We start from the raw sequence: 10,518 nt of genomic DNA on the forward strand, positions 1-10,518 counted from the left end.
ATATTGCCAAATAGTGTCGTAAAACTTTTGCTTGTTTAGTGTTGGAAAGTGTGTCTAGATGATCTGGCTACCCATGCATGACTTTGTTTTTGTCAGATACGACGTAGTTATTGGTATATTGGGTATTTAACTGCGGTTACCAATTTCTGTTTTTTTTTCAATATTTGTAAAAATTACTACGTAGTAAGGAATTGCCGTATATTATTCATTTTTTTTTCATGTTTATGTGTTAGAAAGTGTGCCTTGATGGTTGGGCTAACACGTGCATGTCTTTTTTTTTATCTGAGATGTCGTATATTAGAATGTCGGGCATTTTACCGCGAGTGTCCCTTTTTAATTTTTTTTAATTTTTTTGCCAAGTCATTTTTCCGTAAGATATTGCGAAATAGTGTCGTAAAACTTTTGCTTTTTTAATGTTGGAAAGTGTGTCTAGATGATCTGGCTACCCATGCGTGATTTTGTTTTTGTCAGATACGACGTAGTTATTGGTATATTGGGTATTTAACTGCGGTTACCAATTTCTGTTTTTTTTTCAATATTTGTAAAAATTACTACGTAGTAAGGAATTGCCGTATATTATTGATTTTTTTTTCATGTTTATGTGTTAGAAAGTGTGCCTTGATGGTTGGGCTAACACGTGCATGTCTTTTTTTTTTATCTGAGATGCCGTATATTAGAATGTTGGGCATTTTTCCGCGAGTTCCCCTTTTTATTTGTTTTGCATTTTTTTGCTTAGTCATGTTACCGTAAGGAATTGGCAAGTAGTGTCGCAAAACTTATATTTTTATAGTGTTGGAAAGTGTTTCTAGATGATCTGGCTACCCATGCCTATTTTTGTTTTAGCCAGATATGGCGTATATATAAGTATGTGTTCGATTTTCCTGTGATTGCCATTTTTTCGTTTTTTCCCATTTCTTTCAAAATTACTACGTACTAAGGAACTATCACAGAGTAATATTTCATTTATATGTTTATTTGTCGGAAAATATGCCTTGATGGTTTGCCTAGCACGTGGCTGAATTTTTTTTTTTCTGAAATGCCGTATATTAGAATGGCCATTTTTCCACGAGTGCCCCTTTTTATTTGTTTTGCATTTTTTTGCTTAGTCATGTTACCGTAAGGAATTGGCAAGTAGTGTCGCAAAACTTATATTTTTATAGTGTTGGAAAGTGTTTCTAGATGATCTGGCTACCCATGCCTATCTTTTTTTTAGCCAGATATGGCGTATATATAGGTATGTGTTCGATTTTCCGGTGATTGCCATTTTTTCGTTTTTTCCCAATTCTTTCAAAATTACTACGTACTAAGGAACTATCACAGAGTAATGATTCCTCTAGATGTTTATTTGTCGGAAAATTTTGTTTACTTTTTTTTTGATTGAATATCATCAAATTTTTTTAGCTAAAATATTGTTTTACATTTTTTTTTTCGATTTTATTTCCCTTCAAAAAAATTTTTTTGGGTCAGAATTTTAATTTTATAGTCGTAAAATAATCGACAATTATCCAGCAACCCACCATACAATTTTTATGCATATCCAATAATAATTAGATTAGTAAATAACACCTTGAAATTGACATACCCTTCCTACATTTCAAGTGGCAGATTAGGGAGTCTGAGTCAGTGTGGTTGGCGGCCATTTTGTGGACATATCCGAAGCGTAAGCTGCCCTATCTATATATATTCTTGTTCCCTATAGAATTTGTGATATTGTGGTATATTTTTACCTGCATAAATATCATATTATATATTAAATATATGTATTTTTTTACGAAATTTCCAAGTACTCAAAAAATTACCTTTAAATATGGCCCCTGATATAAATGTAATTTACAAAATAATGAAGATTTTTTTACATATTTCTATTTTAGGATAACATATGTTTATTCCCTAAAAAAATTAGCCACTTCCTATTTCATTTGGGTACCCAAAAAAATTCATGAAATTTGGACAATTTTTTTTGGCCAAAAAAAGTTACCCTTTTTTTCTCATTTCAGATCTTCACCTCCATGGGTCTGACTTCATCCAAAATACATCAAGATGTGTCCTAAACATTCAAGAATCAATTCCTAAAAGGATTTGTGTATATATGTATAAACTTTTTTTTTATGAATTTTTATGTCAGGTCTTTTTTTTTTTCTACTTAATTTTTTAAAATATTTATAATAAATAGTTTTTCTGCAGATGAGTAGTATTTATCTTTACAGTTGTTTTAAGCATTCATTGAAGTTTTTTTTGGCAAAAGAAAAAAGGAGGTTACTGCAAAAACTGATTTTTCAAGAATTTTTTTTGGCGTCGGGGTCGTTCGCGTCCGAGTATACCCTTAAAGGGGTGTCCGAGGACCGTACCTATCCAGGGTTAAGTAGAATTTGAAAATGAAATCGCCCTGAAAATACATGTAAAAATCAGACTAATACCAGTTTAGTGAGATCGGTGTTACTGTATGGACATGAGTCATGGTATAACAATGAAACAATTTCCAAGAGATTTAGTAGATTTGAGAACAAAGCCTCAGAAGGATATTGGAAGTCAAATGGCAGGACATGATTAGAAATAAAATTATAAGAGAGATTACCCGAGTGCCATATATGGATAAGACCATGGTGAGGGATAGATAGAGATGGTTTGGGCATGCTCTTTGCATTCCCCAAGAGAGATTAGTTCACCAGACTTTCAACTGGGCTCCACAAGGCACTAGAAGAGTTGGAAGACTCAAACCTACATAGCTGAAGACCATGAAGCGTGAAGTAGGAGACGATGAATGTAGAAGTAGGCCTATTGATTCAAAAGTTCAGGATAGAGACGACTGGTGAAATCTAACTGAGGCCCTTTGCGTCAATAGGTGCATGAGGAGGTGGTGATGAGGATATATACATATAGGCTATACACAAACACACACACACACAAATATATATATATATATATATATATATATATATATATATATATATATATATATATATATATATATATATATATATATATATATATATATATACATGTATGCTCTCATGACTCCGACATGATAACAGTTTTAACGCTCTTCAACCACCGCTTACGTTGCCGGCCTGGTTACGATTTTTAACGATCGTAGTTTCTTCACCTCGTCGCTCGACTTACTCCGCTTGTGATTGGCTGAAGTACCCGTCACGCCACCGTAGTTCCTTCATCGAAGGTTATGTTAGTTACCTAAATTTTTCATATCTTTAGTTCTGTTCTTGCCTTTGTACTCGGCTGAGGATTAACTTTTTGTACTTCACGGACTTATACATCTGCACCTGCCTCTTGAGTATATTTTGTAATATGTTATTTGTTTGAGTGTTGGATTTATTTATGACTTTGTTATAATTATTTACGAGTGTTGATTTATTCATGTATTTGTGGGTATACGGATATTCACACACCATTCCTCATGTTTCTTATTTGTGTTACGTTAGTGTTTTGCTTTAAGTTTAATTTTTCTTAGGTTATAAATACATTTGTTTTAATTAGTCAACACATTAAGTTTTGAGTATTCAGCTTGAGAATTAAGTTCTATAAGTATTATTCAAATTATAATTATATAATAAATCTTTATGATGTTTGCAAGCCTTTAGTTACTTTTTCCTTTCATGTTCAATTTTGACATTGCACATTTTGGGGCTGCCTCTAATTTTACGACATCAGGTCTCATCGGTAATTAGGGCTTGTAACATATGGGGGCCTGTCCGGGATAATTTTCCATGTACACTTATATAGGTATATCAATCCACCTTCCCTTTTTGTGAAAGTAACTTAGTTGTTTGTGCTGTTATACAGAAGTGTTAGTACTTTGTAATCTTATGCCGATCCTTAATCTTTCTTAGGTCATCAACACTTTGTCTTGTTACACATAATACAGAACTCGGATGACCTTTTATTTCCACTGAAGTCACATTGACTAGACCCTTTAAACCGAGAATCCTTAATAGATTTGACTTTAATTAGACATTAGAATCTTATCTAGAACTTAAACTGTCAATTGTTTCAAGAATCTTTACAATTTGCTATCAACTTGAGGTAGTTAATGCTCGTATCTTGCACTTAAGGCAACAAGCCAACCTGAATCTTGAAATGAATCTTGCCTGAATCTTATATTGAATCATCACTGAATATTATCTCATCACTGAACATAGTGATAATACAGCTTCACATGTACTTAATACCTTTTGTATTCAATTTGTGTATTGTATATTTAACCTGTAACCAACACTCAATCCTTCAGAGGAATTTTCTTGCTGTTACAATGAGTGAATTTGATGTCCATGCATTTTGCTCTAAGCCAGATTTTACATACTTGAGTAAATTCACTTTAAGTAAAGATGAATGGAAGGTTATTCTTATGTACTTTAAGATTTCGTTCACATCTTCCATGACCTTACGAGACCTTATGACTACAGCTATTGATGGTTTGGTAGAACAGGGATTAATTTTGCCAGAATCTGTGACATTGTTAGATGATAAATACCAGGAGCATGATAGACTCTCATTATCTAGTACCGAAGAATTTATTGATAAAATTCATGATCAGAAATTGTCACTAGGGACTGATGCACCTTCCGTGCAAAAGAGTATTGCTGATGTAGAAATACAGAGATTACAGATAGAGAGAGAGTTGAAGTTAGCACAAATACAATTCGAAGCAAGGAAGCTAGAAATAGAGAGAGAAGTTAAGTTAGCAGAACTAGAGGCTCAGACTCATGACCGTTCAATTATCCAAGGTACTCCTAATTATAAGTTTAACATTGCACAACAAGCTCAGCTAGTTCCTCAATTTAATGAGGATGACCCTGAAAGTTATTTTAGGAATTTTGAGAAGACAGCAATTCAATTAGAATGGCCCAGAACCTCTTGGACATGGCTTGTTAGCACAAACTTTAAAGGTAAAGCCTCGATCGTATATTCTACTCTATCATTACAAGACTGCCAAGACTATTTTTTTGTTAAGACTTCTATCCTAAATGCTTACACTATTACACCTGAGGGCTATAGACAAAATTTCCGTAATTTAATTAAAACTCCATCTCAGACTTATGTTGAATTTGCTACAGAGAAGTTACGGTATATTCATAAATGGCTGTTCTCGAGTAATGTCACTACTTTCGATCAGTTAGTTAACTTATTAGTATATGAAGATCTCAAAAGGAAAATCCCTCTGAATGTTAAGCTCCACCTAGAAGATAGAGGTGAAACCCAATTGAAAGAGGCAGCAAATTGTGCTGATGTATATTCCTTGGTACACAAAGGTAATCCTAAGTCTGATAAAAGGACAGTTCCTGTAAAACCTGCCTCATCTGTAGTTTCAGAGACTCAGGATGGGAATAGTAGTAGTGATAAATACCAAGATAAAATAATATGCAGTTTTTGTAAGAAATCTGGTCATCACATTACTGAATGCTGGAGTCCCCACTGTAAACACTCTAAATATTATGACCCTAATAAAGCTCCCAAAACTTCAGTAAAATCTCAGCTCCCATTTAATAAGCCCACATCTAACGTTGCTGCTCACCCTCCTTGCATAGATGTTTTAGAAGATTTCAAAATGACAGGCACAGTAACTCTATATAATGTAGAATATCCTGTCAACATTCTAAGAGAAACCGGTTCTGCTCAAAGTATAATGCTTAATACAGTAATCCCTAACTTAGAGAAATTCTATCTAAATGAAAAGGTAGTAATTTGTGATCTCTCTTCAATTTCCACCATTCCCCTCACGGAATTATATCTTAAGTCTCCACTTGTATCCGGAAAAATAAAAGTAGGAATAACACAAAATTTACCGGTCCCTGGAATTAACTTTTTACTGGGAAATGATATTGCTGGGAAACTTACTGTTCCATGTCCAGTTGTAGTAGATCATCCTTTGGAAAATAACCCTACTCTAAATATAGAATCCTCTCAGCCTGATCTTTTCCCTGTTTGTGTAACCACTAGGTCAAAGTCTCGTCAGACTAGAATTAAATCTGTGCCCTTACCTAACATTAAAGAAATAAAAATGTCAAAGGATTCCTTAATTGCAGCACAGAAGTCTGACCCTACTTTGACCCAATGTTGGTCAGAGGTAGCTTCCCACATTACAGAAGTTAAAGAAAAGCCAGGATTTTACCTGCATGAACGCATTCTCATGAGATTATTTAGACCTAGCCACTTAGCTCAAGAACAAGATTGGGCCGATGAATTTCAGATGGTAATTCCATCCTCTTTGAGAAGTGAAATTGTTTCTTTGGCTCATGATTGTCTCAATGGACATTTAGGTATAAAGAAAACTTATCAGAAGCTCCAAACACATTACTTTTGGCCAGGAATGAAGAAAAGTGTTACAGAATATATAAAATCTTGTCACATTTGTCAAGCTATAGGTAAACCCAATCAATCTATTCCTCCAGCTCCGCTCATTCCTATCCCTGTATTAGAGGAACCCTTTGAGAAAATACTAATAAATTGTGTTGGTCCACTTCCTTCCACTCGCAAAGGGAATAAATACATCCTTACTATCATGTGTACATCAACCAGATTTCCTATAGCTATACCTCTCAAGAACATTTCTGCTAAGAATATAGCTACTAACTTGATACACACCTTCTCAAATTTTGGTATTCCCAAGGTTTTGCAATCTGACCAAGGAACTAATTTCACTTCGGATATTTTCAGAGAGGTACTAAGAGAATTAAATGTGCCTACTGTAAACTCTTCTGTATACCATCCTGAGTCTCAAGGAGCTTTAGAGAGAATCCACCAAACCCTTAAATCCATGCTGAAACCTTACTGTTTAGAAAGTTCAAACGATTGGGATGAAGGTCTTGACTTTTTATTATTTGCAGTTAGAGAATGTAAGCAAGAATCTTTGGGATTTTCTCCTTTTGAGTTGCTGTTTGGTAGAGAGATCAGGGGTCCCTTAAAAATTGTAAAAGATCATTTGCTAGCCAGTGACTTTGATTCAGAATCCTCAAAGGTTAATGTGCAGACATATATGAACAACTTGAAAGAGAGGTTATCTAAAGTAAGAAAATTAGCTAAAGAATACTTAAAGGAGAGTCAAGTATCTATGAAAGCTCACTTTGATAAATCCGCTAAAGTCAGACAGTTTCAGCCTGGAGATGAGGTGTTAGTTTTAATGCCTATACCAGGATCTCCTTTTTCACCTAAATATCAAGGTCCTTATACCGTAATTGATAATTTAAAGTCAAATAACTATTTAATCTCTACTCCAGGTAAAAGGAAAAAGACCCAGAAATATCACATAAATTTATTAAGAGAATATTTAAAGAGAACATCGGATGAGGCTGGTTCAAAAATTAATCTATGTATAACAAATTCTGACAAACCAATTGAAGCGTCGGATGAATATATACCGAACCCTATTACGACCAACAGTAATATTATAGAAGATCTGGAAGGGTCTCTAACACATTTATCAGAGTCTCAGCTTAGGGACTTGGCCAACCTATTTAAACAATTTCCTAATGTGTTGAGTGATGCCGTAGGGAAATGTAATTTGATAGTACATAACATCCGTCTAAAATTTGGTTCTCTCCCTGTCAAACAGCCACCGTATCGTCTGAGTCCAGAAAGGAGGAAAGTCATGCGAGATGAAGTAAACTTTCTGCTCGAACATGGCCTAGCAGAACACAGCTGTAGTCCATGGGCTTCGCCTTGTCTACTCGCCCCAAAACCTGGAGGATGTTTCAGACTTTGCACAGACTACAGGAAACTTAATGATTTAACTATCCCTGACTCTTACCCATTGCCTCTAATTGATACTATAATAGATTCTGTTGGCCAAGCTAAGTTTGTATCTAAAATAGATTTACAAAAAGGTTACTATCAAATTCCCCTCACTGAAAACTCTAAGGAAATATCAGCTTTTATAACCCCTGATGGTCTATTTCAATATACCCGTATGCCTTTTGGTCTTAATTCTGCCCCAGCAACCTTTCAAAGGCTTACAAACTTCATTACTATGGATTTAGAAGGGACTTATGTGTACTTAGATGATATTTTGATAATTTCAGACACTTGGAACAATCACCTGCAACGTCTATCAAATCCACTGCAACGCCTGGATGAAAGTGGTCTCACCATAAACTTGCTCAAATCTTCCTTCGGCCAGGGTACGGTGACTTACCTCGGACATGTGGTGGGTCAAGGTCAAACTCGGCCTAAGGAAGCGAATATAGAAGCCTTTCTCAATTTCCCTCGTCCAACGACTAGAAGGGAAATACAGCGCTTCCTGGGTATGTGTGGCTTTTATCGCCGTTTCTGCCCTAACTTCTCTGCAGTAGCTGCTCCACTTACGACTCTCACTAGCTCAAACGTACTGTTCAAGTGGACAGATGAGTGTGAGAAAGCCTTCGATCAGCTAAAGGCATTTCTCTCCTGTAACCCAGTTCTCTGTACACCTAGTATGGATAAACCTTTCCTGCTCTACATAGATGCCAGCGATCAAGGAGTGGGTGCAGTCCTTATGCAACGTGATGTCAACTTTGATACCCTCCTTCCTGTGTGCTACTATTCAGCTAAATTGAAAAAACATCAGAAATCATATAGTGTGATAGAAAAGGAATGTCTCGCATTGATGCTTGCCCTGCAAAAGTTTGCCTGTTATATTCAAGATCAAAGGTATCCTCTTGAAATATATACGGATCACAACCCGCTTCGGTTCCTTCAGAAGATGAAAAATCATAATCAAAGATTAATGAGATGGTCTTTAATGCTTCAGCCTTACCAACTTATCATTAACCATGTGAAAGGAACAGAGAATGTCATCGCAGACGCTTTATCAAGAGGACCCTCGAAAAATAGGGGATCTTAACCTCTTCCACCTTACAGATGTACGAGGTCTCTAGGGGGGAGGTCTCATGACTCCGACATGATAACAGTTTTAACGCTCTTCAACTACCGCTTACGTTGCCGGCCCGGTTACGATTTTTAACGATCGTAGTTTCTTCACCTCGTCGCTCGACTTACTCCGCTTGTGATTGGCTGAAGTACCCGTCACGCCACCGTAGTTCCTTCATCGAAGGTTATGTTTGTTACCTAAATTTTTCATATCTTTAGTTCTGTTCTTGCCTTTGTACTCGGCTGAGGATTAACTTTTTGTACTTCACGGACTTATACATCTGCACCTGCCTCTTGAGTATATTTTGTAATATGTTATTTGTTTGAGTGTTGGATTTATTTATGACTTTGTTATAATTATTTACGAGTGTTGATTTATTCATGTATTTGTGGGTATACGGATATTCACACACCATTCCTCATGTTTCTTATTTGTGTTACGTTAGTGGTTTGCTTTAAGTTTAATTTTTCTTAGGTTATAAATACATTTGTTTTAATTAGTCAACACATTAAGTTTTGAGTATTCAGCTTGAGAATTAAGTTCTATAAGTATTATTTAAAATATAATTATATAATAAATCTTTATGATGTTTGCAAGCCTTTAGTTACTTTTTCCTTTCATGTTCAATTTTGACATTGCGCATTTTGGGGCTGCCTCTAATTTAACGACATCAGCTCTCATCTGTAATTAGGGCTTGTAACAATGTATATATATATATATATATATATATATATATATATATATATATATATATATATATATATATATATATATATTATTCTTCCTGATTTCCTTATATATATATATATATATATATATATATATATATATATATATACATATATATATCTTATTACTTGCTAAGCCACAACCCTAGTTGGAAAAGCATGGTGCTATAAGCTCAGGGGCCCCATCAGGGAAAATAGTCCAGTGAGGAAAGGAAATCAGGAAGAATAATATATATATATATATATATATATATATATATATATATATATATATAGATGTATATAGATATTATATATATATATGTATATATATATATATATATATATATATATATATATATATATATATATATATATATATTATTACTTGCTAAGCTACACCCCTAGTTGGAAAAGCATTGTGCTATAAGCTCAGGGGCGCCAACAGGGAAAATAGTCCAGTGAGGATAGGAAATCAGGAAGAATAATTTATATAAATATATTATTCTTCATGATTTCCTTTCCTCACTGGACTATTTTCCCTGTTGGGGCCCCTGAGCTTATAGCACCATGCTTTTCCAACTAGGGTTGTAGCTTAGCAAGTAATAAGATATATATATATATATATATATATATATATATATATATATATATATATATATATATATATATATATATATATTGTTTTTCCTTGATACCTTTCCTCACTGGACTATTTTCCCCTATTTTCCCTGTTGGGGCCCTTGTGCTTATAGTACCCTGCTTTTTCAACTATGCTTGTAGCTTGGCAAGTAATAATAATAATATACATATATATATATATATATATATATATATATATATATATATATATATATATATATATATATATATATATATATATATATATATAAACTTATTTCCTACTGTTATCTCTAAAATAAAGTGGTCGTTTGCTTGACACGATCAATATTT

This window comes from Palaemon carinicauda, chromosome 25 (genome assembly GCF_036898095.1).
Source record: "Palaemon carinicauda isolate YSFRI2023 chromosome 25, ASM3689809v2, whole genome shotgun sequence".
NCBI classification, from domain to species: Eukaryota; Metazoa; Arthropoda; class Malacostraca; order Decapoda; family Palaemonidae; genus Palaemon; species Palaemon carinicauda.